Source organism: Sus scrofa, chromosome 1 (assembly GCF_000003025.6).
Source record: "Sus scrofa isolate TJ Tabasco breed Duroc chromosome 1, Sscrofa11.1, whole genome shotgun sequence".
Classification (NCBI taxonomy): Eukaryota; Metazoa; Chordata; class Mammalia; order Artiodactyla; family Suidae; genus Sus; species Sus scrofa.
The window spans coordinates 232,560,849-232,587,992 of NC_010443.5; the positions used below are offsets into that span (position 1 = coordinate 232,560,849).

The window sequence follows — 27,144 nt, forward strand, 5'->3', positions numbered from 1 at the left end:
TGAGTGAATAAATGACACATATGACAAAGAGATTTTTATCCCTACCTGTTGCTAATGGGATTGTTGTAAAGTGGTTTCCAATGTGTGGACCATAGAAGGCATGGGGCAGAGGTATTGCAATGATTCCTGTGTACCTAAACATCGAAGACCACCAGGAGGCCCAACTAAATCCATTTCCATAGTGTGTATGCTGTAGTTTTTTCTATGTAAATACAATTGGGATTAATAAGTAATAATGTTTCTAAGCCTTACTACAACAGCGTTTAAAATTAATGATGGAGAAGTTCCTGCTGTGGTGCAGTGGGTTAAGAATCTTACTGCAGTGGCTTGGATTGCTGTGGAGATATAGGTTTGAGTCCTTGGCCCAATGCAGTGGGTTGAAGGATATGGCATTGCTGCTGCAGCTGTGGCACAGATTGCATCTATGGCTTAGATTCAGTCTCCGGCCTGGGAAGTTCTGAATGCCATGGGTGCAGCCATTAAAAGAAAAAAAAAAAAAAAAAAAAAAAAAAAAAAAAAAAAAAAAAAAAAAAAAAAAAAAAAAAAAAAAAAAAAAAAAAAAAAAAAAAAAAAAAAGATGAAAATGTGTAAATCTGTACTGATTGCCATGATAGGATATTGATAAGTTGTTTTGTGAGAGAACTTAGTTATAAAATAGCATGTAAAGTATGATAGCATTCCTATAAGGTAGTACATAAAATACTAGATAGATTGATGTAAATCAGGACAAAAATGAATTTTCTGACAAGTGCTTCTCATTTTTAGCTTGTGTCTTCATTTTGGTGGAATGTATCATCCAGTTGCTGTCTGAGAAAATGAGCACAGGAGTTTAAGTTTTTTTAGATCATTCTTTTTTTTTTGTTATATTTTTAGTTTATAAGATTTTTTCCCTTCTCTCCATGTTCCTTTTTAAAAATAGTATTCTGTTCTTGCTCCATAGATATGAGTTTCCCCAATGTCCTGAAATTTTAACTATAATATTTAAAGTGTTCTTGCTTTTTTTTCTGAAATGTCTTCTTATATTTTTGTTTCGATGTTAGACTTTCATATTTGTTGCTGGTGAACCCTGGTGATCGTATTTAAGAACATTGGCATTCAGGGTGAATGGAAGCTCTAGAATGTGATGGGGCTTTGCCAACTGGTGGCCTTGACTTAGCTTCTCTGATACAGCCTTTGGGTCATCTACATTTCTCTAGTTACCTGCTAGTAGTGTTGCTGAAATTTGGCTTCTGTCTGCCAGTGCTGAATACAAACTTGGAGACAGAATTTGGGGAGAAGGAGAAAAAGATAGCTTTATTGCTTTTCCAGGCAATGGGGGCCACAGCAGGCTAATGCCTTGAAGACAATATGCCCCCTATTGGGAAGAATTGCAGGAAGTTTTTTAGGAAAAGGAGAAAAACAGGTTTTCAGATAGGAATTAGGATTGGGGCAGACATGCAATCTTCTTTCTTTGGGGGAACCTTAGTCATCAAAGCTGATGTCAGATCTCAGCATGATCATGATGATGGTCTTCTGGGTTATTGCCTAGAGTAACAGTACTTGGGAAAGGGCATATTGATCAGAGATTAGAATAAACTAGGAAAGTTCCTGAAAAACATCACGTGATAATAATCGGCAGTTGTGCTTAGGATGACTAATATTTAGCTTACGGGTGATTATGTTTAGGGTACAATTAAGCCGGGGAGAAAGACAAGGAAGGACTCTAAGCTGTTCAGTTTTAAAATATTCATTTCTAAAAGAAGCATAAGGAATATAACTTTTTTCTTAGGTATATAAGATGCCTATATTATTATGTGTAGCTCTTGAGAGGGAACCAGGATCCTGCCCCAAGGCTCTACTATAGTTTCTTGACTTTCTTTCCTTGTCTTTGCATCCCCTTCCTTCTCTCATCAGCAACTGTCTGAATCTGTCCCTAGGAACTCAGAGAAGGTCATGGAGTCTGAATGAGGCCCACTTCCTAAAACAAGAAATGGGGGACACAGAAAGGCTTTTGTGCCCAGGAGCCTACAGGGCCCTGCTCAGTTATAGTGTGGATAGGTTAGGGGTCTGCTTGCCGTCCATCTGAAAGGCAACCAGGAAAAAGACTGGGAGATCACGGTTTAGAATGTGCATTTTCACTGTGATCTCTACTTTTCAGCTTCTTGTATGATCGCAATGATCAACTCTGCCCTGACCAGTAACTCCAGAGCTGCTTGTTTAAGTGTTCTGAATAAACCCCTTCATTCTTTGCTGGGTGCAATAGGTGAGAACTGAATGCCTAGGCAGAACCAGCATCTGGAGATCTAACTACTGCCTCTTCAGACTTCAGTCATAAAAGGTCTTAAGATATAATATGGAATCTGTATAAAAGATATATTTGACTCTTAAACATACATTTTGATATTTTAAGTATACCTAATATATTCAAAATACAAATTTAATAGACTTTAAATGTAGCTGTATTTAACTCACAGAAACAAAGTGCTTTGACCATAACTTTAATATATATTGTTTGCTGGAAATAGCTAATTACTTACACAGGCAATTAATTAATTTATTTTTTAGTTCTTAAACAGGTGATTATTTTTCATTTACGTCCTTTTCTTTTTATCATCTTAAGTTATAGAATATATGTACTTGCTATAATATATTAAACCAGTACAGAAGGGGACACAGTAGAAATTGAATGTCACTTTACTATCTCTCCTACTCCTCAATCCTGCATTCTTTGCCAGAAGTAACCACTTCTAAGAATTGGCTTTAGTTGTCTGTGCCACCTTTTGGGTTACTCTTTTGGACCTTCACCCTTAAATTAATACCTGTTAGCACGTCTCCTGGAAAATGGATGGAAAAGTTTAGGATACTATCTCTCAAATGCAAATAATTTACTCGAATATTGGAGCAGGTGTGGTGGAAGGTAAAGAGCTGTGTGCTCCTTGAGTTCTGGTTCCTTTCAAGAGCATTCAATTAATTATAACAGGCCAATATTTCCTCAGTTGCCATGGCTAACTAAAGACCAGCTATCATACACATTAGTTTTACAGGTCATAACATTGGGTATCAGACTTTAAGAAAGGTGATTTTAAAACATTTCCTTTTATCCTGTGAGAGGTGAAAGATCTGATTGGGAGAATTAGAATGAAATGAGGAATCTGAGCTGACACCAAAATGAAAGCCTGTATGCTGTGAGAGGCATTCAAATAATTTTTTAATGAACTGGTTCCTTTGACTTATTTTAAGGTGTGTGTGTGTGTATATATATATATATATATATATATATACATAAAGCATGACAGGACAGGAATAGAATAGATGGAAAAAAATTAAACAAGATTCTGCCCCATTAGTTATGACTGACAAGGAAAAGATAATAGCAAAAAAGCAAATGGAGTTTGTTAGCAGAAAAAGATAATGATAATGGAACTTTCACAAATATATCAAGGTAGAAGGAAATAAAAGTTTTTTTAAAAAAGTTCAGTAATCAGTAGAGATATGCATAATATGAATGACTCTAAAAGTGGCTGAAATATTGGTGTTTAAGTTCTATTACCAAGAGAAATAAATAAGGGAAGCTTAGAGCAGTAATGAATAATGAAGGAAACTGCAAACATGGTTACTAAAAATGCAGATAAGTGACTGTTCATACTGAGAAGTTTTGAACTTAGGTTTATCAGCACATCTGGTTGACATACCTCCTCCTGGGTAATATGAGAATCAGCTAATGTGCTTACCAAACCACTTATGATGCATAATTTTTATAAGGTAATTGTGCTGATTTAACATGAACTAAATACTGAAATGCATTGAACTCTGGAGCTGCCAATTTTCAAGGAAGGAAAGCAGGGAAAGGGGAATAACCAATATTTGATGGCTTTGTGGTTGTATTCTTAAGATGGACCACTCTTTCCTTTAGCTCAAGAGGCTAAGAGTCACAAAAAGTTATGCATAAAATCCCTTTCTTAATGTCAGTTTAAGCTAAGGAAATGTAAATACACTTGCCATTTCCTTTCCTCTTCACTTTTATTTGCAAAAAAAAAAAAAAAGTGTTTGTTGTTTAAATTCAGGGAAATAATATAGTCAACTGGTCTACAAAGCTTATCTCCACCTGAGTATCTATTGAGCAGGGAGAAGAAAATATTAGCACTTCTATTTATCTGTTAATTTGCTATTACCATATTAACTAAAATGAGAAATGAATTAAGTTTACTAATATTTAATTTATTGATTGACACTTATTTTGGAGTGTTCTACAGAAGATTGGATGTTGGTAGTAGTTGACTATTTGCTTCTAGCATCATGCAAAGTCTTATAGCCTATATGGGCCTGTTTTAGTAGTTTTATAGAGGATATTATCATGTTTGCATTTCATTCTTTAGCTGGAAAGTGGACTGAGAAGATTCTGGCAGAGACACAAAAGATAAAATATAATAATAACAATGATTAAGCACAGGCAAGCATTAAGAACATGGCAGAGCTGGCATTTTACTCACCCCTAACATGAGTTCATGTTTAGCTGTTTAATATACAACAGCAATAACAATCTAATCATCAAATTACTAGACATAAAGCTTGGAAATTATCAAGAAAACTTTTTGACATGTGAACAAAGGGATTAGCTACTGATAGTGTGAAGTCATCATGATACATCAAATGTTTAAAAGTAGTTTTATTTCACTTTATCTTATCCTCTAAATTGTCTAAATTTGTTACATGTACAATGTGTAAATAAATATATTTCAGGAATGCTTGTCAAAATTTATTAATGTCATACAGAATTAAAAATGCTTGGAGATCACTGCATGAGAGACTATGTGAGAAAGAGACACTGCAGAGATCCTCTAAGGGGGTGCTCTGTAATGTTTATGTGTATTTCTTACCTTGTATGTCATATTTAGGTATAAATGCCATAAAACACACTTTGCAATAACTAAATGACTTTGCCTTTTTATGTCTTCTACAAGTTGGTCATGGCATTTTCGCAGTTCTTCCACAGTGTGGAAATAAATGAAAACCAATCAAATGAGAAAAACAAAGGGTATTTATTTAGAGCTTGCTGTACCAAGGGAGTCAGCCACCATCATTTGCATTTGGCTGAGACTCAAATGCAGGCAGAGGAGTGGGAAAGCTTTGTGGTGGAAAAAAGATAAGGCTCCAGGGGTGCCCTGTTTTGAGGTTGTTGGCCTGGGGAAGGTGGAGATGGGATAGCCAGAAGCAGGGCATCCCAGGTAACTGGTTAGGGGTGTATTTTTGGCTTTCTCTGTTTTGTCCTGAGTTGGAAGCAGGGGCAAAAACTTGGGAAGCTGTGGGTTATTGATCAAGTCCTAGTCATTTTGAACTGATTGTTACAGATGTTATTGTTTAGCTTCTAGGATTGTTTCTAAAGATAGCAGTCTAACTTCCTGCAAGTTGGACTTATAGCAGGCCAGTTTCATGGGCTGGTTATTGTAAATAAGGAAGAGGTTGGCTTCTGAAGGTTGTACAAGTTTTTTTTTTTTTTTTTTTTTTCTTTTTATGGCTATATCTGCAGCATATGAAAGTTCCCAGGCTAGGGGTCTAATCAGAGCTACGGCTGCCAGCCTACATCACAGCCACATCAATGCCAAATCTGAGCAGGATCTGCGACCTGTGGCAACATACCACAGCCTGTGGCAATGCCAGATCCTTAACCCACTGATAAGGCCAGGGATCAAACCCAAATCCTCACAGATACTTTGTTGGGTTCTTAACCGACTGAGCCACCATGGGAACTCCAGAGTTCTATTTTTATCTATGGGTCCAGTCACTGTCTGTTGATTTAGTCTCTTAATGGCTATTTAATTTTATGATGTTCCTTTTACTACTCCTCTTAGAAATGCCTTCTGAGATCTTATGCTAATATTTTGTTTTGACAATTTTTAAAACTTCTACAAAATGACTTAAAATAATTACAGAGTCCTTCCTTTATGCCTCCTGAATGTTGCAAAATAAAGACAACAGTGTTGAAATCACTGCTCTGGGTATTTTCTGGGTGTTTGGATCTATGACATTGAAAAAGGAAGGGGTTGTGTTCTTGAGCATCTCTGGGATCATTCTAATGAACCCCCCTTTTATTTTTACTTCCTTTGCTCTACTGAATTTTCTTAACACCTCCAAGAATTAAAAACATCACAGCAAGAAGGACAAGAAGAAAATTAAGACAAAGCAAATGTTAGGATTCTGGAGGTTGGATACTTACTATGCTGCCTACACAAACTGTGAAAAAGAATTCTGGAGGTAACAGCCCAACAATGATACCTGGGCAACAAATATAGGTCAGGACATCCTGGTGGTTATACTTCAGGAACATTCCAAGGTAAAGCTGTGGCATCTCACCAGTAGGATGACCACCACCATTTGACTTTAAGGCCATTAAAATCCTACTTATACTATATTCTCATAAAGGAATCCTCCAATAATTCTAGCAACTCCTCTTTTGCTATATTATATATATACACAAAGTAAAACAAAAAAATTCATATATTCCACTTAGAAGTTTGCATTTAAACTGCATAGACAGTCATTCCAAGAGGCAGAGTTCATCTCAATTTCCTCTTTTTTTTCCCCTTCTTTTTACCACTGCATGTGTTGCATATGGAAGTTCTGGGGTTAGGGGTCGAGTTGGAGCTGCAGCTGCCAGCCACAGCCACAGCAACACTGGATCTGAGGCACATCTGTGACCTACACCATAGCTTGTAGCAAGGCTGGATCTTTAACCCACTGAGTGAGGCCAGGAATTGAACCCACATCCTCACTGAGATTATGTCAGGCTCTTAACTTTTGAGCCACAATGGGAATTCCTATGTTGGTTATTTTTAAGAAAAAAAATTAAATACCGATTTTTTTTTTAAAATCTATGCACGTCACTATATAAACTAGTTTTTAAACAAGTATTTATTAAATTTTATTAAATCTATTAAATGTTTTGAGTAATATTTTCTCAGCATGGATAATTTGGAATAAATATAACAGTGAAAAGAAGATAGAAAGTTTACTCAGAACCCTAAAACACAAAGAAAACAGTGTTATCTGGATGTAATTCCTTCTAGTCTTCCCCCCTCCCAGGGAGAGAATTTTAAAACAACATGTAGGGAGTTCCCGTTGTGGTGCAGTGGTTAGTGAATCTGACTAGGAACCATGAGGTTGCGGGTTCGGTCCCTGGCCTTACTCAGTGGGTTAAGGACCCGGTGTTGCCGTCAGCTGTGGTGTAGGTTGCAGACTCGGCTTGGATCCTGCGTTGCTGTGGCTCTGGTGTAGGCTGGTGGCTACAGCTCCGATTCAACCCCTAGCCTGGAACCTCCATATGCCCCGGAAGCGGCCCTAGAAAAGGCGAAAAGACAAAAATAAATAAATAAATAAAATAAAATAAAATAAAATAACATGTAGATAGAGCTGTAATGTTTTTCTAAATTTGTTGTCTCATCACTTCCTTCTAGTTTACACTTGCCACTTACCATTTAAAAAGAGAAAAAAATTTCTTCAAAAAATTATCTCTAATTCTGTCCTGTTCATCTTATATTCATTACATATCTCACGTGTAAAATAAGGTGAGAAGGCGGCTGTTTGACCATATTGAAGTCTGCTGCTGTACTTCTATTTCCCAACATCTGGATTCAGGAGGATTTAAGGGGAAATGGCCTGTTTAACCATATAACTATGTAGGTCTTCAAAGATATACACATATTCTGCTAAAGCTTCCCTGTTCTGTCCCCTCTCCCAGTTTCCTAGGCATTGACAATGAAGTTGAGTAGTCTATAACATTACAAAAGAACAAGTGAGTTATACATTGATTGGTGTGACTGAAAATACTTTTATTATGTGGAAAAACATTCTATGCTTATAAACAAATGTTATGCAATTTGACCTGAATATTAAGTTGTTGAATGTAGTGTGAATTTTGCTGTGTTGGCATTTTAAATTCATTTACTCCTCCTCCTCCTTTTGTTTCTCAGGTTTTTTGTTTTGTTTTGTTTTCTTTTTAGCTATTCTCAGTTATGAAAGAGTGGTAAGGAGGAATTCAGAAATATTGAATTTATTGTATTTACTGGGGATTTGACCATCAACCATGGATAGAGACTTATTAACACCCAGGGGACTGTAGCTCTTCACAGAATGATATCCTTAACCATTTCCAAGGGTGTGGTCAAGATCTCTCAATTGCTGTGGAGAAAAGGGATCATTCTACTCCGTGGGCAAAATATTTTCTCACCAGCATTTCTCCAGAAGCAAGGGTTTAGGTAGTGATATTACTAAAGCCCTAAAGAGATAGAGTGGGGGCAGGATGAGAGTGGATGATAGATCAAGTATTATATCTGTTATTAAAAAAAAAAAAAAAAAAAAAAAAAAAAAAAAAAAAGATAGATCAAGTATTATATCTGGTTACTTCATTTAACACAAGAACCTCAATACCAAAGCACTAGTTAGGGAGACAGCATGGAAGGGAGAGATTCTGAAAATTCCAGAAGTGAATTTCGTAAAAATTTTGATTTAAATCCAAAAGGACTTTCTGAGTTATGTTTGTCACCCAAGAGCCAATTAAACATCTAAATAAATCTGAGTCATAGGTCTTCATAGCAAAGGCAAATGTCACCTTAAGGCAACTACTAACAAAACAGTCCAGAGTTTCTTGCACGTCCCTTCTCTGAGTTTGCCCTTTCTCTTCTTCATTTTCCACAGCCCATTGCTGGCTCCTTTAAAGTACTTTCTCCCCATCCCTCAGTGCTCCTTTCTCCCTGTCTCTTGTGTTTCCCAGAATAGGCTACCCCTCAGTATAGAAATAGTGATGTTTAGAGAATCCTCTTGTTTTTTTGCCCATTTTATAACCTCTACCTGTCCAATGAAGGTCAAAGATTCCCAACCTTTTCTGGTTTCTGCTAGCTCTGTAGAGGGCTTAAGGGGTGGAGTGATGAAAAAGAAGAGCTTCTGACTCTGGACTATAGTTAGAATTTATTTAATTTTCAAAACTTCTTTCGTGGTAATGGCAAATTTTCCTCCTTCTTTCCCAGTGTTTTTATCTTATTCAATGTGAACTAATAGTATTGAGCTTGATACTGTTATTATGACAGTATTTCATTCTCCATGCTATGGGAATTTGTAGAACAAAGTTTTTCTACATGGACTGACCACGAAGATGCCCATCCCAAATCAGTTCTCATCTTACCAAGCCATAGGAGGTTCTAGAATGCTGCTCTAGCTGGTAATTATGCAAAAGGGTCTATGAATATTATGGATAATTATCCCACAAATACAATGATCATCATAAATATTTTATACATTAGCAGAATATAATTAACATACTTTTTTTCTGACTAATCCCATTCCATCTGTGTTAAATAATTTGCTTAGTGTTTCAAACCATAGCTAATATTTAGGTTGTGGTCAACTAAATTGCTATAAACAAGACTGCCATGAACAGCTTGGTATATGGTTTTCTGAATTTAAGATTAAGGTAGTATTTCAGAGGAAAAAGTTTTCAATAAAAAGAGGCTCTCTCAACACATAGTCTTTTTATCATTTTCTTTGTGTTGATTTTTTTTTTTTGAAATCTACGTAATTTTTTTGGTGTTTTTATTAAAAATAAATCAACTAATATTTTTTCATTGTAATACCAAAGGATCATACTTAGTCCTTTTATCTTTTCTTCCTATTTGTGTGTCGTTACAATTTAGTAGAACATATTGGTGAAACTTAACTTCTTGCTTATCCAAGTAATAGTGCACTCTTTTAATTGAAAATTAGATAAGATTGCAGTTTAATAGTAAAATGCTTTAATTAGAAGAAATAAACTGAATTATGTGATTATTTCTTGAATAGATTTTCTGAATAGCTAACAAACTAAAATGTATTATATTACATTTTTTGAAAAGATCACACCTATGAATGATGTGAAAATATGAACCAACTTGTATAAAAAAAAGTAAAGATTTTCTTTTGAATTATCTATAAAATAAAAATAATTATTTCAATTTTTTTTTGTCTTTTTAGGGCCACACTGATAGCATATGGAGGTTCCCAGGCTAGGGGTCCAATCAGAGCTGTGACCGCCAGCCTATACCACAGCTACAGCAACTTGGGATCTGAGCCTCATCTGCAACCTACACCATAGCTCATGGCATCACCGGATCCTTAACCCACTGGGTAAGGCCAGGGATCAAACCTGTGTCCTCATGGATGCTAGTTGGGTTCGTTAACTGCTAAGCCACGATGGGAACTCCAATTATTTCAATTTTTGAACATTTCTAATAAAAATATTTTAATCCCCACATTTTAAAAAAATTAGCTTAATTTTTGAGGAATCTCAGGAATAAATCTATAGAATTCACTGGGAAAGTAAATCATTCTTAGGTTTTAATTTGACATCAGATCTTTAATAATCATCTGTGTTGGATGGGCTACAAAGAAATACAAAGTAAATTCACTGCATTCAAAGAATAATTGAAATGAAAAATGCAAAGCATAAAAATATAAAGTTAAATATTTTATCTGAATCTCAGTTTAATTGTAGAATTGGACCACCTGACCATATTCATTAGAATTGGACCATCTGACCATATTCATTACATGTAGTCACAAGTTACTACATTTCTGAGAAGCTATATCTACATCTAGACAAGCTCAATGTCTTTTGTTATACTTTTGGTATAGTCTTCTTACCTGGTTCTTAGGAGTTCTGTTGAACTAGGTTAATTTTGGTATTCTCCAGAAATTTCCCAGGATTTCCTGTAACCTGGGAAATTTACTTGAACATGACTCTTTCTTTGGAATCTCTAAATCTCAGGTTTTTTCTTTCCTTCTTTCTTCTTTTTGAGTTGTCCTAAAATCTATGTCATTTTAGCATCCTGCGAGTAGCTATGACTATTGCATTGGCCAAGCTTGTTCTAGGCCTGAGTCTAGGTGGCTCTTGGATGTTAGAGTTATGCTGTATTTTATGTTATTGCAGGAAATGGGGAGCTTGGGGTTATCCTTGTACTGGGTGTCAGTGACTTGTACTTCCCATTTTGTGGCTGGCTCACCTGACTGTGTTAGGGAACCCCAATTTAGCCTGTCCAGCCTTGTGTGCCTTCCTTAAACTATCATGACCACCTCAGAAATAAGGCCCAAGGCACCAAAGGGAAGCCCCTCTGGTTCCTGCCATGCCTTGTCCTCTTTCTGAACTTCCTTCTACTCTGCTCTAGTGCTCTAGGCTCCAGACTTGGCTCCACATAACCTGTGGGTAGATACCGTTGTGTGCCCAAATTTGATCTGGCCACCTCCATTGACTTAATTTGTTTTCTGGCTCTTTTGGCAATGATTTCCATTGTTCTTTTATCCCTTATTTTCTTCAGTTAAATAGCCCTCTTAGCTAGATTTCAGTCTATCTGGAGAAACTGTCTCCAGTCCAGTTGTGACCTGGTCTCGTGGAAGCACAGTGTTCACAATAGATGTTTGAGGTGGGGATCTGTGCAGAGTAATATAATTATCCCCTAGCATTCTAATTTGTGTTATTTTTTCATGACATAAAATACACACTGAATTGTAGAAAGTTTAAAAAACCTAAAGAATATAAAGAAGAAAATAAATACCACTTGTAATCCTACCATTTAGGAATATCCTTTGTTAATATTTTGGGGCATTTACTAGCTGAAATTTATATGTGTATAAATGACCAAATGAATAAAATTTTAAGGAAGAATTGTATTATACTCTACATTCAGACATTCTGCTACTTGGTTCCTTAACATGAATAAATATTATACCAACCTCATAAAAATCTTTATAAACACAATTTTAAGTGATTGCATGCTGTTTCAGCATTTGCGTGGCCTTTAAATTTAATATTTTATTCTGTTTTTTAATTTGTGCTATTTTTTCTCCTGAAAACCTTATTTTCTTCCTGATAAAACAGTGACATTTGCTGGTATTATTTATTTCATGATATCATTGCATTTTCTCAAGTAATTGTCTTATGTTTCTAACTATTATTATTTTTTAAAAAGAAGAATTATGATTGCTGGAATTCTTAAAAGCAATATGACTTTATCTTTGTGAAAGGATTAAATATTTTTACCTTTCTATCATAAGTGAATTAGCATTGGAAATTTTTAAAGATTTAGAGTCTTATTAACTTAATGGAATAACCACTAAATTTCCCAGTTCTTTAGGAATAGACTTCTAATGTCTGAGGAAGACTAGCAAACCAGAATTTCAGTTTCATTTTCCTTTTCTAGAGAGGATAAAGATTTTACTTCTAAAAATTTCCCCGGTACTTTCAGACCAATGAACATCTCCTTTTATAAACTATTAAAAACTTCAGAAATAGAATTATTTTCTTTCTCATCTCTTTATCACAATATTCAGCTCAGGCACCACCATTATCTGGCTGCGGATTTTTAGACAAATGATAGAACCTCTCTAATCCTCACTTTTCTCATATGTAAAATGGGACTAATAATTGTACCTTTCTCCTTGGGTTGTGGCAGTTATTAAGGATGTCCTGCACAGTGTCTAGCCTGGCTCATCAAATTTATATTGTTAGTATTGTATTATTTATATTGTTATTATGCCACGGGTGGAGGTAGCATAGGATGGTGGTTAATATCGTCAACTTTGGAGTAAGCCTGCCTAAGTTTAAACCTGGATTGCCATTTACTAGTTCCATGGCCTTGGAATGCCTCATCCTCTTGTGCCTGTTTTCCTATATTACAAAAGATAATAATAGTATTTACCCCATGGGATTTTTATGAGGATCAAAAATTTTAATATTTGATCTTCATAAGAATTAATATTTTAATATATGTGAAATGTACTGAGAATAATGTGTAGCACATACCTAGTGCTGTTTGTGTGATTGTTCATATTTTATATTTGTTTTCTTTTTTGGCCATCCCGCGGCACATGGAGTTCCCAAGCCAGGCCGGGGATTAGATCAAAGCTGCAGTTGTGACCTTCGCCACTTGCAGGATCCTTTAACCCACTGTGCTGGGATGGGGATCAAACCTGTGTCCTGGTGCTGCAGAGATGCTGCCAATCCAGTTGTGCCAAGTGGGAACTCCTGTGTGATTTATTAAATCAAATAAAACACTCGATTCATATTTTAAGTAATAGGTGGATGAAGTAGTTATAGAACAAAACTAAATCATGTCACTTTTCGTGTCATTGTTGAAAAGTTCTCAGTATTTTTCGCATGTGTTAACATTTCTTTTTCTTTGGAGTGTTTAGTAACCAGAGATTGTTGGTCTGAAGTGTGTTCCAGTTTGACCAGTCCCTAAACAGGTACTTGCCACAATGCTAGGATGGGATGTTAATGATTGTATTATGAATAGGTAACCTCTCTGTACATGTTTGTGGGACTGTTGCCATCCTTTCAAGTACAGGAGAGTGGTTGTTTATTAGAAGGACTGGCTTGCTTTTAGAGATTAAATATCTTGTACTGTCCCTGGGCAAAAGTAGTTCATGTAGGATGAAGAAAATACAAACGTTGTTACTCCATTTCTCTTACTCTAAGACTCTTCATAAAGAATGACCCAATAGGCTAGGTTTTCAAGCAAATTAAAATTATTTTCCACAGGCACATGAGCATTTTGATTGTTTCTCTATGTTTTAGAATTGTTAAGAGTTCTTCAAATGAGGTCCAAAGTGCAGCAAAACATAATCATCCAACTTGGAAGGCAGCCATGGAATGGGATGACTGAATAAATATTACTTCTAGCATCATTTATCTGAGGCTTTAGTGGGAATGGGAGAGAGGTTGGGGAGGGATTTCCTGCCAAAATCCAAGGTTAAACCCAAAGAGAAGTTAGTACTCTCCAGGGGTCATTTTTTCTTCATTATGAGCCTTGGCTATGATTTCATTTCAATGATTATTATAAAAATTGTATTTTGAATAGGGGTAAGCAAAGCTGGTTTTGAACATCTTTAATTTGAAAATTCACCCAGAAATGTGATGGTCAATTTGAATAGGTATGGATATACATTTACTGCTGGACTTTTCTTCAATATATTTTTCTGTTGGCAAATTAGGGCCATTAAAAGTTCCTTGCAGTAGAAGCATTTGATTGTTTAAAGTGAGATTGTGGATACCTCCATCAGTCTTTGACAGGGGACACAAACCATAATTTGGAAACTGTAATGTAAACCTTGAGACAACGAAGTAACTTAGCAGACCTGAGCCAAGCATAAACAATGAAGTGGTTTGAAAGGGTTGGTCTCTCCACAATGTCACGTTCCATGGAAGAATGCTTTCTCTATTTGATCTGTCAGTAGAGCTCTCAAAACATGACACTCCTTGAACATAATATACTTTGGTGATAAACTAGATTAACTTTCCCAGTACAAGTGAAAGGCCACCTGTTGCCAGAATGGCCATATTCCTCGTTGGCTGTCTTGTAGCTGTCATCACTTCAATGCAATCTGCAGCCGACATGCTGGAATATAATGAATATGTCAGAAGTTGGAGGTCAGCCATCCAAGTACATGAAAACTTGGCTCGCCTACAGTGTCAGCATGGAGGCCTCCCCTATCATTTTTGTGCAAAGGATTTCTGCACCACTTGATTTGTTTGCACAGGGTTTGTTGCTGTTGGATGGGGCGGATTTCTGAGAGGCTTTTTGACAGCCCATTCAAATATTTTCAGTGTGGAAAAATAGGGCTTCTGGTTTCCACCTCTGCAAATATAATAGGTGGTGTGAAGTGCTGAGGTAGCTGATGGTGGTGGGGGTCTGTTGTTGGTTTTTAGTGGAAATGTCCACAGAGACTGTTAGAAGTGTTTTGATTGGAGTGGAGAGGAGGGTTTGTTGGAAGATCAGAGCCACTGAAGAAATCATAAAGGTGCTCAGTTACTGCCTCCTTTTCCCCCCCGCCCCCAAACATACAGTGGTGTTGGTTGTTTGGGCCACAGACTCTTGGTATAGGGAAATGTAAAATGGTACATCATATTTATTTATTTATATGTCAGATATTTATATCATGTATAATGTAAATTATATGCATAAACCTGTCTTCCCATGTATGCATCCATTTCCAAGTACAGTATTAAGGAACAGTATGATATTTTTATTTATTCATGGAATATCTGTTCTTTCTTCTCAGAAAGTGAAGTCTGTTTTAGCTAATAGCATTAGGAAGATGCTTTTTGAGATCTCAGTCAGTATGAGTAAAGAATCACGAGTAGTTCCATTGGCTGAAAGTAAGAGCTTAGAGTCAGTCTTAGCCGAGGTTAAATGCTTACTCCATACCTTCAAAGGCCAACTAAAAGGAGAATTCTGTTCTTGGTTTTAGCTTAGGCAGTGTTTCCCAACCTTAGCACTATTGACCTTGAGGATTGGATAATTCTTGGCGGTCGAGAGGCTGTCCTGTGGATTGAAAGATGCTGAACAGCAGCCCTAGTCTCTACCCACTAGATACCAGTAGCACCTTCCTGGTCATGACAATAAAAAATGTCTCCATGTGTCCCAAATTGCCAATCATCCCCTGGGCCCCACTGGGGGGCCAAACTGCCTCTGGTTGAGAACCACCTAGTTTAGTAGGACACTAGGTTCCTACAGTATATTACATTGCAGTATCATAAAGAAGTAAATTATATGAATAAACCCATCTTTCTAACTTTATCTCCCTAGTTTTAATATCCAAGTATCAACTGAAAAGGAGTGGGAGGTTTATTGTACTCCATACAGAAATTCACATTCATACAACCTAAAAGTATGGGTTTGGGTAGCCAAGGGCCTAAGATTATCTTTTGTTGGTTTTGATAATAACAGCAATAACAGCTTTCATTTATGGAGGGGTAATTACCCTGCCCCATCCTGCGCTAAGTCATGTGCTGTTTCACCTGATCCTTGTAACATATGTAGATGTTAACTACATTATCATACTCACTTAGATGAGCACGCTGAAGCTTAGAGCACTTAAAGAATTTGCCTCAACTTGTACTCTTACTGAAACACAGAGTTTATGTTTAAATCCAGGTGGTCCCACCCAGAACCTGCATAATGAACTACTTATATACAGTTTCTCCCCTTGTGGCCTGGATTATAGCTGCTCCCAAGGACTGAATGGTTGCTGGGCCTCCACAGCTGATGCTCAGCAGATTTCTTTCTAGCACTTTCACATAATTTAGATCTCAGTGAGTCACATCCTATAATCGTTTTATGAGAACAAAGTGGCAAATAGCTAATTTAAAATTATCCCTGTCAGAAGAAGATAAGAAAATTACGTGTGGGTTTGATAAAAAACATTTTATATCTCTTCTAAAACACTTGTTAAATTTTATCGAGATGTGACCTTATAAACTTAGACCTCTAATGTCTCAGCAAGCTGTATGCTCCGTGGGAATTTGAATTCCCACTCAATATTTAATTTGTGTTAATTAACTCAATGTTTAATTTTTTCTGTTTGTTTCCATAGTCTTTAACATTTTCTACATGTGTTGACAAGAGGAAATATCTGACTACTACATCACACATTTTCTCTCTTGCCCTGCTGGTAGAGGTTTAAAGACAAGTGGAATTGTCAAAAGTCAGGCAGATTGAGCAAAACAAAACAAAACAAAAGGAAACAAAAACAAAGACACCTATTAATCCACAGCCTGGAAAGTGAACTAACACTTGTGCCCCCCTCTATTTTTAATTAATCCAATGTCAGAGCTCCTTCTCCCACCCTGTCTTTATTTATACATCCTTTTAATCATTACTTCAGTTGCCATTATCTTCACTACTTCTGTTGCCACTCCCCAGATTAATCCTAGAAGTAGTAATGAAAGAAAAAGAACCTCTTTCTTAGTTATTTTAAAATCAGTCCATTAGGCCATTTTTTTCATTAGCACTTCAGCAGACACTCTGTAAATATCTACTATATTATGGAGTCCAGTAAACAAATCAGAGTGGGAAACACAGCAAAACAGAAGATACAGGCAAGTGTATCCATATGGAAGATAACTGTGCTGCCATTAAGTGGTGGAACACAGCAAGGGCAGTGAATTGTTATTACCACATTTCACTGATTGCTTTTGAAGTGCTCTTTATCATGGGGAATTTTAAACATATACAAAAGTGGAAAGCCTGGTAAGTGAACTCCCATACACTTACACTCACCCCAAAAGTCAGCAAACCCTGACCAGTTTTGTCACATACTGTGTTAGTTATCTATTGGAGTAAAATGAATTGCCCCACATTTCGCACTTTAAAACAACATACATTTACTATCTCACAGTCTCCATTTAGGGTTTATGTGAGTCTTCTGGCGCTGGGTCCCTCACAAGACGGTAGTTACCTCAGACCTTACCTGCGGGGTCCACTTTTAAGCTCACTCAAGTGGTTGTTGGTTACTCAGGAGAACTCTTGGTGGAGGCTTCCCCCTGTTGCCTCCCATGTGGACGTCTCTGTAGAACATTTCACAACATGGCAGCTTGCTTCATCAGACTGCCCACAAGAAAGAGAGCAAGAGAGAGTGAGCATGACAGGGAGTCACAGTCTTTGGAACATAATCATAGAAAAGTATCCAATCATCTTTGCCAAATTCTACCCTTGAGAAAAAAGTCACCAAGTCCAGCCCACACTCAAGGGGAAGGGATTACTTATGGGTGTAACTACCAGAAGGTAGGAACTACTGGGGGCTATTTTAAGAGTCTGTTCATCACACACACATATTCACATTCCTTCTACCCTCTCAGATTATTGTGAAGCAATCCCCAATTTCATATCACATCTTCTGTAACTGTTTTGGAATGTATCCCTAAAAGATAGAATTCTTTTGAAAAATACATAACTGAAGTGTCATTATTACACCTAAAATTTAATAGTAATTCTCTAATATTTTTAAATATCCAGTGTTCAGATTTCCAACTGTCTCATGAATATAGTAACCCATTGAATAGACTGATATGTTTTTAAATATTTTCAGAGTTCCCACCATGGTGCAGCAGAAAATAATCCAAATAGGAACCATAAGGTTGTGAGTTGGATCCCTGGCCTTGCTCAGTGGATTAAGGATCTGGTGTAGGTCACAGACACGGCTCGGATCTTGCATTGCTGTGGCTGTCCTGTAGGCTGGCAGCTCTAGCTCCGATTTGGCCCCTAGCCTGGGAACCTCCATGTGCTTCGAGTGAGGTCGTAAAAAGCAACAACAACAAAAACAACAACAACAACAAAAAAAAAGCAAAAAGAAAAATGTTTTCTAAGTCTCTCCTTTTACTTTTTATTTTTTTGCTTTTTTAGGGCTGCACCCGCAGCATATAGAAGTTCCCAGGCTAGGGGTTGAATCAGAGCTATAGCTGCCAGCCTACGTTACAGCCACAGGAACGCGGGATCCAAGCTGCATCTGCGACCTATACCACAGCTCAAGGCAAAGCAGGATCCTTAACCCATTGAGCAGGGCCAGGGTTTGAATCTGCATCCTCATGGATCATTAACCTCTGAGCCACGATGAAGGGAACTCCCAGACAGTAGTTTGTTTGACCTGTTGTTTCCTGCAGTGTGAGTTTTGCTGATTGGAATCCTGGGTTAAAGTTTCACATATAAATTGATAAGTATTATAAATTGATAAGTATAGATTTTAAAATGGTGTTTTTTTGGATATTTTATTTATTTCATTATAGCTGGTTTACAGTGTTCTGTCAATTTTCTACTGTACAGCGTGTTTACCCGGTTACACATTCATGTACTGATTCATCAGAAGTGATTAGACTTAGTTCCCAGTCTATACAGCAGACTCTCATTGCCCATCCATTCCAAAGGCAACAGTTTTACACATTGAAGTAAAGGTGCATCTTACCATCAAAGGCTTTATGTATTTTCTCAGGTGTCAGTTTTGATACTGTTTTCATTGCTTCAGCATGAGCAAACTTGTCTTGACTTTATCGTTATCACTTCAGTTGAATTATGTGCATTGATCCTATTACATAGATTGAGTTTAATTACTATTAAAGGTTTTTTTTTTTTTTTTTTTGCAAAAAGATTATTCTGTGATTTTACACTGAAAGAAAAGGTTACTGTGATGGTAGGAGAACAGAACAGAACAGAGGGAGTGCATTTGATTCATTGAGGACTGGGCCACTATGATCCCTTGGTGTTTCAGACTGTAAACCAAATGAAGGACATTTGAAGAAGGAATATAAATCCTGATGTCTGAAATGGATCAAGAAATTAGCATCCTTGAAAATTTCATAGTCAATAGCAGAATACTTTTAAGTTGTTTTCAAGATATTTTTTATGTTTCAATAAAATAGTATGGAAAAACACACATTAATGGCTTTGAATATAAAAGTGATTCCTTTTGGATTCTTTTTAGTTTTAGTTTTTCAGAATATTCTGTTGGCTTTGGTAAATACTAAGTGAAAACAATACTAAAAAAATTGCATCACCAGCGTTAGTGTAATTAAGGCACAGAAAAAGACTGAAAGAAAATACATCAAATTGCTACCAATGTGATGAGATTCCGGGACATGTATTTTTCCTTTATATCTTGTTATTGTTTTCCTGAAATGTTTACAATGAACAAGAATACCTTTTAAAATCGAGGAAAGAAACCTCACTAAATATTATTGTTGTAAAAGCACCATGTCAGAGAAGTGACTAACCAGATTTTGGGATGGCTTCTGTAGGGGAGGCTGCAAGATTCTCAGGCTTGTAGGCTGGGAGATGAGTTTTAGTTCTTGACCTTGTTAATGGACTACTGCCTTATTATTTATTTCTCTGTTTGTTTGGGGAATGCCCCATCCCTGCCACACCCCCCACCCCCACCCCCAACTCTGGAACTATTTCAGTGGTATATGTGAGTGATGTTTTCCAATCCTTGTTAAACATTCTCATGATGACCTGGGAGTCTAGAAAAGCCTGTTGTATTCCTTAGGTGAAGAATTTTTTGTACCGTCTTAATCATCAGCATCTTTGCTAATGTTTTCCTTTTTTATGGACATGTGGGAGTGATTAATGATATAAATCTCTGTAAAAAGAAGTTTTAAGAAACCATTCCAATAAATGTAAAATAAAATGATAGGAGGGTATCAGTTTAATTGGTTAATTGACAGGTTTTTTTTTTCTCTCCTTAGTTGCTTTAAAAATAATTGTTTTTCAACTAAATTACCAGATTTGATGAAATGTATTACTAACAATAAAACTAAAAAAAAAAAAAAAACCCTTCTGTCTTCTAGAGCTAAGTTGAGGAGATTAAGAATTTGTCTCTTCTTTTCTCATATGTCTCTTCTTAATATAAGCCCATATTTCTTTGATACCAGATATCGTAAGTTGTTGTATACATCATGGATGTTGTAACAGTTTTTCAGAAAAACAGAAGCAGCTATAAAATTACAGAAGTTTTTTTTTTTGTTGTTTTTTTGTTTTTTTTTCCTGATAGACGTACATTCTTCAGTTTATAAGTTTGGCTTGAGCCTGAGCTCTTTCACATTCAAAGTCTAAATGTTCTCCTGAGTCTGTTTTGGTTTGGACAGTATCTGCAGCATTATAGTAACCTCCTCCACTCCACCAAAAAACCTGTCTTGTATAATTTGTTTCTCTTTAACATATTTAAGAGCAAAAGACATTCAAGGCCTAGCCCAGTATTCCAGGCTTGATGAACAATTTCTGTGTAGTTAAAATCATCATTATACTTTGCCCTCTTAATTGAATTATATATTAATGGACATTAAACTGTTCTTAAGAATCACCTGGGTATTTCTGAAAGATGGATGCTGGTACCAGAGTGATTACTGGAATTCATGAAAAGACATCATCAACCCTTCATAGTTCTGAGAAATCTATGCCTGTTCCAAGAGATTTGGCAGTTTCTCTTGCCTTTAATTGTATTGTGTAGAGTGTGACAGTGTTCTGCAAAGACAATTATTATTTATTTCTCTGTTAAATTTTAGTATACTCTTTTTTGAAGACATTTTCAATGACAATTGGGATCCAGACTTAAAATAAGGTTCAACTACGTACCATGCAAACAAGGCTTATATCTTAGCTTAGGTAAGACTCAGATGAATCTGTAACCTTCTACACACATGCTAATTTGCACATGTGCAGGCATTGACATCCATGTCACAACTCACTCCTCTGCCAAGTTTCTTTTGGCACTGACTGTAAATTACAAACGAATCTGAGATATGTTAAAATGTGAAAAGTTCTGCACTCAGACTTGATGAAATACAGTAATAAATAACATTTATAGAGTATGTATAATATGCTAGATAGCTTACCTATATTATTTCACTTAATTTTCACAATTACCCTATAAAGCCATGCTGTTATTTCCTCAATTTTACAGATGAATAAAACTGAGCCTTAGGGAGTTTAAGTCACTAGCCTTAGGAAAAGACAGAATTGAGTCAAACCTTGAACTTGATAGCACTTAGGATCTTTAATTCCCTAGTTCTCTCTCAGTAAAGCCTTATTTTTTTAATGCACTCTTAGCACTGCCCCATAGAACTTTCTGTTATGGACATGTTCTCTATCTGTGCTGTCCAGTGTGGCAGTCGCTCTCTGCCTGGGGCTATTGAGCATTTGAAATGTGGTTAGTTAGTATGACTGAGCAATTAACTTTTTAATGTTACTTAAATTTAATTAGCTTTTATTTAAATGGGCTCATGTGGCTCCCACCCTGGAGAGTACAAGGAAGCTCACTGAGTCTAAGTAAAATTCCAAAGACTTAAGGACACAAAGTTCACTTTTATGCCTACAAAAATCATGTCTACACGAGTGCAGATATTCGAAAGCAATTACTTCTCTGTGACAACTTGGCTATTCTCCTGGCATTTTGGAAGCTGTTTAGCAGATCTTAAATAAGAAGGGGCAATTAGAAAACTATCCTAACACTGTATGGGGTACTTGCTTATGATGTAGAGAGGTTCCTTATGGGATTCTTCTTAAAGTCTACCATGATGTGTTTTTGTTGATGTTGTTATTAATGCTTTGCATTTGAAAAGTACTTTACATTTTACCTACTGGTTTCCAGTTATCTTATGAACTTTATCAAACATTCTATAAGTAGAATGGGCATTACCATCCCTATTTTACAGATGAGGAAATTAAGACTCAGAGAGGTTATTTAGATTGCCTGGGATCTCACAGTAAGGAGTGACTTACCTGGAGCTAGATCTTCGGACATTCAGTCTGCTGTGTTTTCCATACAAGGAGCTTTTTCTTCACATTTGCATTCAAGCATTTTTTATTTAATGACAAATACATGCCAAAAAAACTCTGCAGGAAGAAGCTCTGACTTTGGGTGAAGATGATTCCACGCAAGCTGGTAGAATGTGGTGTCACTCAATGAGCATTCGTCCCTCCCAGAGGAAGCCTTTACCAATGGCTTGAGTAATGTCACTATCTTCAGGGTGACTGGCTTTAAGCCAAGTGGTTATAGTGGAAGATCAGTCTCTGGGGCACTAACTGTGCTGCTCTTCAGTGTGGCTGTTTTTTTGCACTTTGCGAAGAAAATGAGTGTGTCATAGTATCAGTTCCTCCTTGGGTTATTTTGGTTGGCTTCAAGTACCATTCCTTTTGTAGTTAAGTGGGGAAAGGGAAAGCAGATGGTCACCTTGTCAAATCTTGTTTTCAAGTTAAATACACACAGCCCTCTTTCCTAGGTAGTCTAATTCCCTTTTAATGGGGATGCTTTGAAATAAGAAGACATTGGTGGTTTTGCATAGGATATAATGAATGTTTAAATAATGTCCACCTACTTGGACAGTGCTCTTGGAAAAATGCCTTCATTTTTATGGAAGTGTCATCTGTAATCTTCTGTGGTGTCTAGAACAGTAATCATTTAGCTTCTCTGTACTTGAGTCTCTCCAGAGTTATACCTCTGTACATACAGCCAAAGCTATATGTAGTACAGGGAGCAGTGGTGTGTGTCTGGGCACTGTTAGGTGCCATTCAGTCAGAGATTAAAGGAGCAGAGGGGGAATTCCACAGATATTCCCATTGCGACCTCATTTTGGTTACTTTTTGGATACAGAGGATGAAGAAATAATAGTTACTCAAAACTGGAAGTCACCTCTTTTTTAAAAAACTTTTATTGAAATATGGTTGATTTACAATGTTAATTTCTGCTGTATAGCAAAATCATTGTTATAAATATATACATTATTTTTCATAATTATTTTCCATTATGATTTATCACTGGATATTGAATATAATTCCCTGTGCTATAGAGTAGGACATTGTTGTTTATCCATCCTGCATATACTACTTTGTACCTGCTAATACCAACTACCAATCCATCCCTCCCCTGGCTCCTCCCCCATGGCAACTGTTCTCTATGTCTGTGAGTTTGTTTCTGTTTCATAAGTTCATTTGTGTTGTATTTTAAATTCCACATATAAGTGATATCATACAATATTTGTCTTTCCCTTTCAGACTTAGAATGTTAATCTCTAGGTCCATCTGTGTTGCTGCAAATGGCATTATTTCATTCTTTGTATTGGAAGCCATCTTGTTAATCCATCTACTTCCTAGAATAATGAGGACCAGTTGATTAGGGAGATCTTAGACCCTTCTCAGATTTATTCTCCATGTTAGGTAGAAGATAGAGAAAATACCTTTAGTTTAAAAAAATTTATGGCATGAAAAGGAGAAGCTGGTCTTCTTATCTTTGTCGATTCTGAAGTCCCTGTTTCACATCTTTCTATGTTTCCTTACTTCCTTGCCCTTGTAAAGTCACATTCTCTAGATCATCCACATTACATAGAAAAAAGTGAACTTTCAGACAAAGAGAAAACTTTCACTCTCCCTCTATTTCTAGAAAAACATGATTCTTGTCACTTTTTTTTGGTCAATCAACAGTGATTTATTGAGCACCTACTGTGTACTTAGAACTGTGTTGGAATTTTCCTTCCAACACAGAAACACATCAACGCAGAGCACATTGATTTTTTAGAGCCGACTTTAGTTAAGATTTTAATTTAAAACCCAATATTATTTTTAAAATGTGTGCCATTCCTCTTGGAGTTCTGAAGTCTTTTACCTTCTGCCTGTGTATTAGCTTGGGGGAAATCTCCTTTTTCTTTGTTTGTTTCATTTAGCCAGAATTAAAGGAGACAATTTAAGCTTGGGCTCAACCTACACAATCGTTAACTGACAAGGCAATATGTTCTAGTCGATTCTTAAATGACAAAATGGTTTTTTGGACATTGTGGCTGATGGTCTGGTTAATTCATAAAGGGTTTGTAGTTACTATAAATTCTTAACTATCTAAAAATATATAGTTCGTAAGATTAATACTCTGCACACACGTGAAAAGTATGCCTACATACAACACAACTAGATTTAGGCTTAGTTTATTGAAATGTTTTTTTTATCTAGCACATTACATACCACCCTCTAACCCTTATGCTTAAATGTTGGTTAACAAGGAGACAATATAAAAGCCTTTTTGGTAATCATTTTGTATCCTGTGAACATTTTGTGGAATCTACATAAACCTAAAATAAACAAACAAACCCTGATTTTTACCATTACCGAATAATGATTGTTAACTAGCTGGGAAGTGGAGAACTAGATGACAACTCATTGATGTTTAATGAAATTTATTTATTTATTTATTTATTTATTTATTTTTTATTTTTGTCTTTTAGGGCCGCACCAGTGGCATATTGAGGTTCCCAGGATAGGAGATGAATCAGAGTTGTAGCACAGAGCCACAGCAATGTGGGATCTGAGCCACATCTGCTCTTGGCACTGCCAGATCCTTAACCCACTGAGCGAGGCCATGGATCAAATCCTCATCCTCATGGATGCTAGTCAGGTTTGTTAACCACTGAGCCACGACAGGACTCCTACTGAAATTTATTTGTAATGAGTTATTTGGCCAAAAGACAAGTCTGGGTCTTGTCTTTCCCACTATGAGACTACAAAACAAATGACTTTTTCACTGAATCTTGTTTTCCTCTGTGATTCTTAAGGACGGTCCTCTTTCCATTTTTTAAAGTTTTTTTTACTTATTTGTAATTCTTGGAGGAAATGTTACACAAAACCACAAATATTTCAAATATCACTGTTATCATTGCATTACTCATTCAGGCTGCAAATGAGTGTTTTTGCCATTTCAAACTTCCAGAGCAAGAGTGAACAGAACTGTGTGTCTCCAAGGTTAAGCAGATGTGGTAAAAGCACATTCTCTCCATGTTTGTTTTGCTAACAAAAGCGAAAGCTTAATATGTGTTACAGACTTTTCTTTCCCTTTCCCATTTGTTAAATTATTAGTTGGTTATTGTCTTTAAAAAGGAGATTATAAGAACATACTCTTCTGTGAGATCTGAATACTCAAGTATCCTTGATTTCTATGAAATATAGCTTTTATTTTTAATTAATGCATTTGTGTGATATTAGTATTTAGAAGAATTTCATATTTTACTGGAAATTGCTCTTAATATTTTGTTTGCTAAGCCATGTTCAACTTTATCTGTAAGAAAACCATATTCAAATTTCTCATAATCATTTCTAAGCCTGAGGTCTCCTTAAGGATGCTTTATTCACTGTTGGCTTCTACACTTGATCTTTAACTTATGAACTTTCTCTATATCTCTATGTCAAATATTCTAACTTCTTTTTTTGTATGGGGAGATTTGGAGATGGTCACAGTATTTAATTTTCCCCCCTCTTTGCATTTTGAAGATGAAAAAAAAATCTGTATAAACTTCTAGATTATTATGTGGGATAGTAATAATAGTATGTGGCCTTTATGAAAGATGCTATAAATTTAGAAAAAATTAAATCTTATTTTCCTTTTAATGGTATTGAATCTGGGTACATTCAGAAAAATGCCTATGTGGTACTCTGGAAGGTGGACTTCATGTTGTTGTTGCCAACTGGTTTCTGGAATTTATAACTAGATTTCTATTATTTTTCCACTTTTCCCTTCCCTTTATCTTTAAAACCTCTCATCCTGAAGTTACCATCTGCTTCCCATCCCCTGACACGAGCATGCATTATTTCACACTCAGTCCTAATAGTATAGTTTGCTATTAAGTTCAATATCTAACTATATACTAATGACTAATGATTAATATCCATCTGAATGTTAAAACACGCTATGAGGCCTCCTTTTCCCCACCCCAGGGGTTACAACTTGAAATCAACATTTGTAGCCCCTTAGGGAAAATTATTATGGAAATTTCTGGAATATCTATACTCCGTATTTGATTTCAAATGATAATATAATCAATCTAGTGAAGAAAATCATCCTAAAATTTCATATTATGATTAAAAGTGTAATCTGGCTGAAAGAGAAAATTCTAATTATTAAATTAGAAGAGTCACAATTCCTCAAGCACAGTTTTTAAGCACTGCGTCTTTGGAGAAAATGGCTACCTTGGATGAAAAGGTACAGCTGGCACTTTGCCCACCATGTGGAAAGTGCTCAGTAAATATTTGTTGCATGAAAATTTAAAAGTTAGCCCATTCCCAAAACCATGGGAAGCTTTTCTGATTTTTCTTTTTCTATTTTAGAACTAAGTGATTTATTTCCATTATGAAAAGAAAAATTTCCTTCTAAACTGAGCTAAAAATTTAATTATAATGAGGGCGTAAGAGAAGAAAAAAAGAAAAGGGAAAAAAAGGAAGAGAAAGAGGAAGAAAAGAGAAGGAAGGAAGGAAGTGAAGACAGTCTGCATTCACATTTGGTTGCTGTCCTGAGATTAAGCCCGACCACACAAAAACCCAAAGGAAGCAAGCATCATTTAACATTCAACTTGCAATTCATTTTGTGACTCTATCATTATGCCAGCTCATTTGTCTGCAGTTTAAAATGTGTTATAAAGTCAAAACTTAGAAGTAAAATTCTTCGCTTCCTGATACTAGAATGAGCGTAGTACATCTGCCTGTTTTGGATCATTTCTAAGCATTTCTCAAAGGTTAGTTCCACTTTGCCTGAAAGATGGTGTTTTGAACCGTTGAAAACTGTTTCATCAAAACTTTATCAGGTCAGAGTTTTTAAAAAATTTTTAAAAATTTGTTATTGGCAGATATTACTATTCAACAGTTTAACATTAGTCACCTTGCCTTATTAATTTTATTTCTAAAATGTCTCTTGAATATGTCCCCTTTTATCTCTGCTCAGGCCCTGTGTTTATATCCAGAACACCTCTCGCCAGACCTGCTGCTAGGTCCTGGATTGACCTCTGCTCCAATCTTTCCTGATTTAATTATTTCCTTAGGTTGTCATCAGGATTATTTTCCTAAGAAA

The 27,144-nt window shown here is 36.2% G+C and overlaps 2 long non-coding RNA genes across 4 annotated transcripts in view; one reads left to right on the plus strand and one right to left on the minus strand.

Annotated features, from left to right (window-relative positions):
• LOC106509194 overlaps nt 1-23,291 on the minus strand; it is a 50,831-nt gene extending 27,540 nt beyond the window's left edge. The window contains exons 1-3 of the long non-coding RNA XR_001306507.2: nt 22,047-23,291; nt 18,739-18,858; nt 17,251-17,387 (exon numbers count right to left, since the gene is read on the minus strand). This is a non-coding gene — a long non-coding RNA (uncharacterized LOC106509194). The remainder of the gene's footprint in view (nt 1-17,250; nt 17,388-18,738; nt 18,859-22,046) is intronic.
• LOC102167422 overlaps nt 1-27,144 on the plus strand; it is a 278,903-nt gene that overhangs the window by 21,175 nt on the left and 230,584 nt on the right. The gene's annotated exons all lie outside the window — the stretch shown is intronic.